This window comes from Gymnoscopelus braueri (assembly GCF_963280865.1).
Source record: "Gymnoscopelus braueri genome assembly, chromosome: 13".
In the NCBI taxonomy this organism is placed as follows: Eukaryota; Metazoa; Chordata; class Actinopteri; order Myctophiformes; family Myctophidae; genus Gymnoscopelus; species Gymnoscopelus braueri.
Genome location: NC_137615.1, coordinates 19,596,770 through 19,602,923, shown reverse-complemented (window position 1 = coordinate 19,602,923; position 6,154 = coordinate 19,596,770).

Genomic DNA, 6,154 nt, shown 5'->3' with positions numbered 1-6,154 from the left:
GTCCCAAGTTAGGCTGCTGCCTGATTCAAGGGTTTAATAACATCTGATTATTGCCGGGCAATTGGGACATAGCATATGCAAATATTGAAGTATGGAGAAATGCACTTTAAAAAAAAAAGTTTTTCTGTAAGAGGTTGATTAAGTTTGAAATACTAACACAACAAAAGCATTTGCCATGCTGTGAATTGGAGCGGTGAGCATGGCATTTTGGCAAGAGAAAAAACACTGGTGAGCAGAGTCTGCTGAGGAGGTGGAAAAGCAGAGGCAGTTTTCACCTGGCTTGTCAAGCACTGTGAAGAATCTTCAGCAGGCTGCAAGTGGAGAGGATAGTTTAAGCTGCTTTGATCTTACCCACATGAGTAATAAGCATGGCATAGATGAAGTGAGAAGGTTTCCCCCTTGAAGGAAGATTTCCCTTTGGGTTCTTTAATGAGTTTGAAAAAGGGTAGGCGGTCAGTTCCAGTGGTTATGCTTGGAAATCTTAGCCACTGACAATGTGGCACCTAAGTCGGCCAGCTCAACATAAGAATTTGTCATTGATTAAATTTTTTAGGGCTCCTTCCAGCTTGGGGTTGCTCCTGAATCATTATCACTTTTGATTCCACATACTGTATGACTTTCCTAGTCTTCTATAATCTGTAGCGCACAAAGCTGGATAATCTTTTATGTATTCTAATCTAATGTTTACCTGAGGAGGAGTTAGCAAAACACCCTTTTACCTATTGAATTCACAGCAAAACACATGCTGTAATATCCAAGCTACAAGTACATTTCAAAATTTACAGCAAGTATAAATGAGTGAGTGCAATTATTTTTGTTATTTATATTATATCACCTATTGTAAATTATACATTATTTGGCTGGGGAAAGCCATTTTTCGCATTTAATGAAGTGGATGGATATAAATGGGCTTCTGTTTGGAGTTTAACATCCTGGAACATAGTTTTGCTAATGCCACACCGATTTTAATGTGACATAAATATCAATACCTATTTTCTGCAAATATCTTCCACAATTTCCCAGTTCATGGTCTATTTTACATACAGTAGATTAGAAGAATATTGTGAACCAGCAGAGAGCAGTATTGTGGCAGCAAAATGGCAGTGACTCAACACCATGGTTAAATATTTTAGTATGCAACATAGAAAGAGAAACAGAGGCCACACGGTCAGAACATTCATTGTTGACAATGTTTTGACCGCAAAGGCATTAATCAGGTCATTGTTATGAGACCAGTGCTGTAGTCATAGAATGAATGTGGAGACATCATGGGGTGAGGTGCAAGGCATACAAAGATTCCATGCGAAATAGTTCAAAACACTGTCAAAAGACAAAAAGATATGTCTGATATATATTATATACACTAGGCTTACAAAAACATCTGATATTTAGAGAATGCCCCAATAGTACCAATACGTGGTATAATCAAATATGTATGGTTTTGGTTGTGTGTGTGTGTGTGTGTGTGTGTGTGTGTGTGTGTGTGTGTGTGTGTGTGTGTGTGTGTGTGTGTGTGTGTGTGTGTGTGTGTGTGTGCGTGCGTGCGTGCGTGCGTGCGTGCGTGCGTGCGTGCGTGCGTGCGTGCGTGCGTGCGTGCGTGCGTGCGTGCGTGCGTGCGTGCGTGCGTGTGTGTGCAAAGGAATTAGTAGAGCATGACACAACAATAAGTAATGAAAATGTTAATCATAGCAAATTACCTAGCGAGACTCCTCATATAAAGGTTAAAATTAACCAATACATCCATTGTTGCATAACATAAAATGTATGTGAAAACATTTAAATAAAAGTAAACAAAAGATTATGAGTATAGTTATTGCATATCATATTTTCACTGTGCAGTAGCTTATGTAAAACCATCTGAGAAACTTGAAATATAATATTCTGATGGAGCTCCATTACACAAAGAAATTACAATGTAAAAAGAATGTGATGCAATACTAGCTGGGAATGAATGAATAGATAAATGCGACTGAACATCAGAAAATATTTCAGAAACGAAACACTAAAGCCCAATTTATACATAGAAATGCACCAGTGTCGTGCTCCCTGAATATAGCAGATGTACAAGCTCACATTGTGTCGTGCTGTCACACTGCAACCATGCTCAACCAAGTGTAAATCAGGCATAACAAACCACACCTCCATGTACACCTGACCTGAGTCAAGTATGCCCTTTATGAACAAAATGAACCTGTGGGCGTGTGACCTTGACACACACGACCATCCTCAAACTGGGTCAGCAGTCACCTCTACTGGTGAAGAGGAGACTATTCTTCTCTTCAGCACAAGTGAAAAAATAATAATCTAATGCTCTGGGTGAATGCATCCACAGTTATATGTCAGCATGTGGGAGGGTAAATGTTTGCACTTGTTTTCAGTGGGAGAAGAGGATGGTTAATTTCTGTGGCACCTGTGACCTGTCACTGTTGCTGCCACAACAACTGCCTTGGCAATAATTGGGCAGGGGAAGAGAAGGAAATGCTATAGCAGAAGAAGCGTCATGGTCCTTGTGATCTCTGGTGGACTTCCAACCCCAAAACCCAACCAATGTCACTGCTATTGATTTAGGAAACACAGGAGTTGCATCATGATGATTTCAATTCCCCGAAACAATGAGCTTCGCTTTGCCACTCTGCCTGCTTCTGCGTGTCTGACAGTGATGTTTCCTGACTTTAAGGATACTGCCTGTGTTTTTTGGTTGTCTTTTTTCACATTCGGTTCCACAGCCCTAATCCATCATTGTCAACACATGGATAAAAAACAATACCAAATATTCATTTATAACAAAGTTAAGACGTCTTGTTGTATTGCAGGAAAGTTTTTTAGGATTTATCAACATTGAACAATAAACTTTAAAGTGTATTATACTGTTTTTGGTAACAGTAAATCATCATCGGTCTGATGCCATTTCCAGAAGTTTCCAAGCGTCAGAATGTAATTGGTTTGAGGCTATTAGACACCCATTGTGCAATCCACAAACAGCAAATGTACAACACACAAGGAAACACAATCTACAGGTTGGCAGTGAAAACTTCTCCGTGGATGATCTCAGATTACAACCAGGAATGGCTGCATAATAGTATACAGTAACTTACTGTACTCGTCAGACAATGTGCCATCAGGCCTTAAGGGGGTATTATCCCTGTTCCAATGTATCTGGGAAATGCGGAAGAACATCCCTAGTACTCTGGGTCTTATGTGTGTGCTTCATGTCGCCATCTACTCAAATGTTTCCATTTGTGGCATTCATTGAAATGCAATCCGCCAATCCGTTTGAATGCAAAACAAGTCCCACAGAAAGAGTTTATGTTAGATTTTAATATTTCCACCGTCAAAGGAACAACTAGGGAATGTAAAATCAGAGTCAACATGCTCCATGGGGTGGGATAAATTCACCAGCCTTAACATTTGATTTTTGAATTATTTTATATTTGATTTTACACCAAAGCACCAAATCCATCGTGATGATACACTATCTGAATATCCAATATCAAACCAGCATTAACTTCCCAAAGCGACGCTGTGGTTCTAATATCTCTGCAGCTGTACCGGCGCCAGCACGCGCTCCATCCTCACCCCTCAGAGTGTCTCTGCCTGGCTTCTTAACTCCATACACTTAGGTTTCACTAGCAAGAACCACACCATCAACATGACGTGTTTAAGAGATTTTTATTATGAAAGAAACTAAATGAATGTGAAGCAAGAATTGATTGCTGTAGTTCTTCCATTAGCCGAATGCGTTGTGGGGAAGCTTTGTTGGGAGCCCGCAGTAGCACCCAGGCACGACAAACTCCCTCAAGGCCCTACGGAGAGGAGCAAAAAGAAACAGAAAATAAGCAAGGTGGGAGGGTAGGGGAGGGGCGCACAATGTGCAAGTGAAGAGGAAGAAGCGGTTTAGGTGTAGGGCTAGGACATATGGACAAATCTAATATCATGATACCTTTGGCTAAGTCCCTCAATATCGATTTTACACCGATAATATCGTATTGTGTTGACATACATTTTCTTTTTAATTTGTAAAAAGTTTTCAAAAATGGCAGATCTACAAGCTCACAAAGTGTCGGGGCAAGTCATTTGACTAAAACCAGAAAAATACAAGACACAATATTACATTATAAGAAAATCTTAGATGAAATCTTGCCTCATATCACGATATTGATAAAATATCAATATTATTCTCAGCCTTGTTAGGTTTGTATTTACAGGAAAGTCGTACGCTATAGCGTAATTGAGGTGTCGCCCTGCTCCTGAAATTCTACTACAGCTTCAATTAAAGCAATACAGAAACATTTTTGCACCATAGGATCTATTTTTTTGTTCTTGTTCCTCAAAAGAATCATACTCATCATGTTGATCTGAGCCAACTTTATAAAAACAAGGCAATGCCTATTTAGTTTACATCGATAATTATTTTTATAAACACTCATCCTAACTTCACGTTATAAGAGAGATACAATGCAGAGGAATTGTCTGCTTTAATGTGGTGCAATGTTTGTCTTTTTAGCTGCTATAAAGTATTGCTTCATATTTTCTTTACTGATCCATGTTTTGACAATGATGGATTACGACCATCGAACCGTAATCCATAGAACCAAATATGGAAAAAAAACACACTGGCAGTATCCTTTAAGCCAAGGGGATCGTTTGCATCTGTTCCATTGTTTTTTAAGTAATTTCCCCCATATAGTATCTATCATGTCACTGTCATGACATCTGCAAAAGGCACAAATTAACATAAATTATATTGCTTCTTGACTTATATAAAGTAAAGAGCAGTGTTGTAACATGATATAGACAGTGAAGTAGTCTCTCTTTCTCTCTCATGAATGCACACATACACGCACGCACGCGCGCACGCACACGCACACACACACACACAATATTACATTACTAAGACTAATATCCAGTACGATGAGAGGCCATGATGAGATCCAGCCCTCAAATGGATCACGATTCATCATCCACCTTTTATGTTAACGCAGTGACTCCGCTGAAAGGAGGTTTAATCAAAGCAAATTAGTCGGACGTTAACAAAATCTTTAGCAGTCTTCATCACTAAATGTTCATCTTTCAGAATGTGAAGGAGGGGTCCACACTATGCAATCCTGAGTGTTAATTTAACTCTGAGAGCTTACAAATGTATCCAAATGGACCCGAGTGGCGTCTCATCCTACAGGTGGCAAATCATCTTCTTTAAGCATTACAGTCCATTTGGTTACAGTTGTGCAAATGGATAACACTGTGTTGTTAAAGACCACCCAATCTGGGAACCCATTCGGGTGGGGGGTAACGCATTTTTGTAGAATCTGTCTTGAGAGATTAAAGACCACCACACAGCCTGGACCGCTACCTAGGCTCAGTGTAGCCTGACAGCGTGTTGCGGGTTCGAGTCCCGATCCCAACGGCCTTTGCTGCATGTCACTCCCTATCTCTCTCTCTCCCCATTTCCTGTCAGCCTACTGTCCTATGAAAGCAAGGTATAAAAAGCCCCCCCCCCCAAAAAAAAGAAAAAAAAGACCACCAAACAAGGATAAATGAATACACTGGCCGTTTGATTTAGATTTTAATTTTACTTCAATTCATCAACTAGCTTGTTTCCCATGCAAAGCCAATTCACTCCTAAGTCCTGCTATGGCAATAATGATTTCTGGCTGGTAACCAAGGAAACTGCAACAGTGTTTGGAATTATTACAAACTAGTCCTTGAAATTTCCGATCATTCAAGCATGCATTTGATATATTATAATATTAAACTACACATTACTGCACACAGTCGCAAATCTGTCAAAGTTCTAATTCTCCATATGTTGTTATTGCAGCAGAATATTTTTGAAGATACAATGACCTGAGGCACCGAATAGAGATGATAAGACAGAAAGTTTTCTAGGGCCCAGGCTGGCATGTCCTGGTTTAATGTTTGTCCTTATGTATCCAGTAATCTACAATGATTGTACAAACCATGGAATTTGAATTAGTATTTACAAGTTTTTACACAGTCAAATGATCAAATGTACTAACTTTAACAGTGATTGTTCTAGAACAAGTGCGGGTGATGGGTGTGTGCCAAATCATGTTACCTTGCCCAAAATCTAATGCCTTAAATCAGACAGTCATTTATCGTGCCATCAATCACTGGAATAGCCGCCCTCTTTACA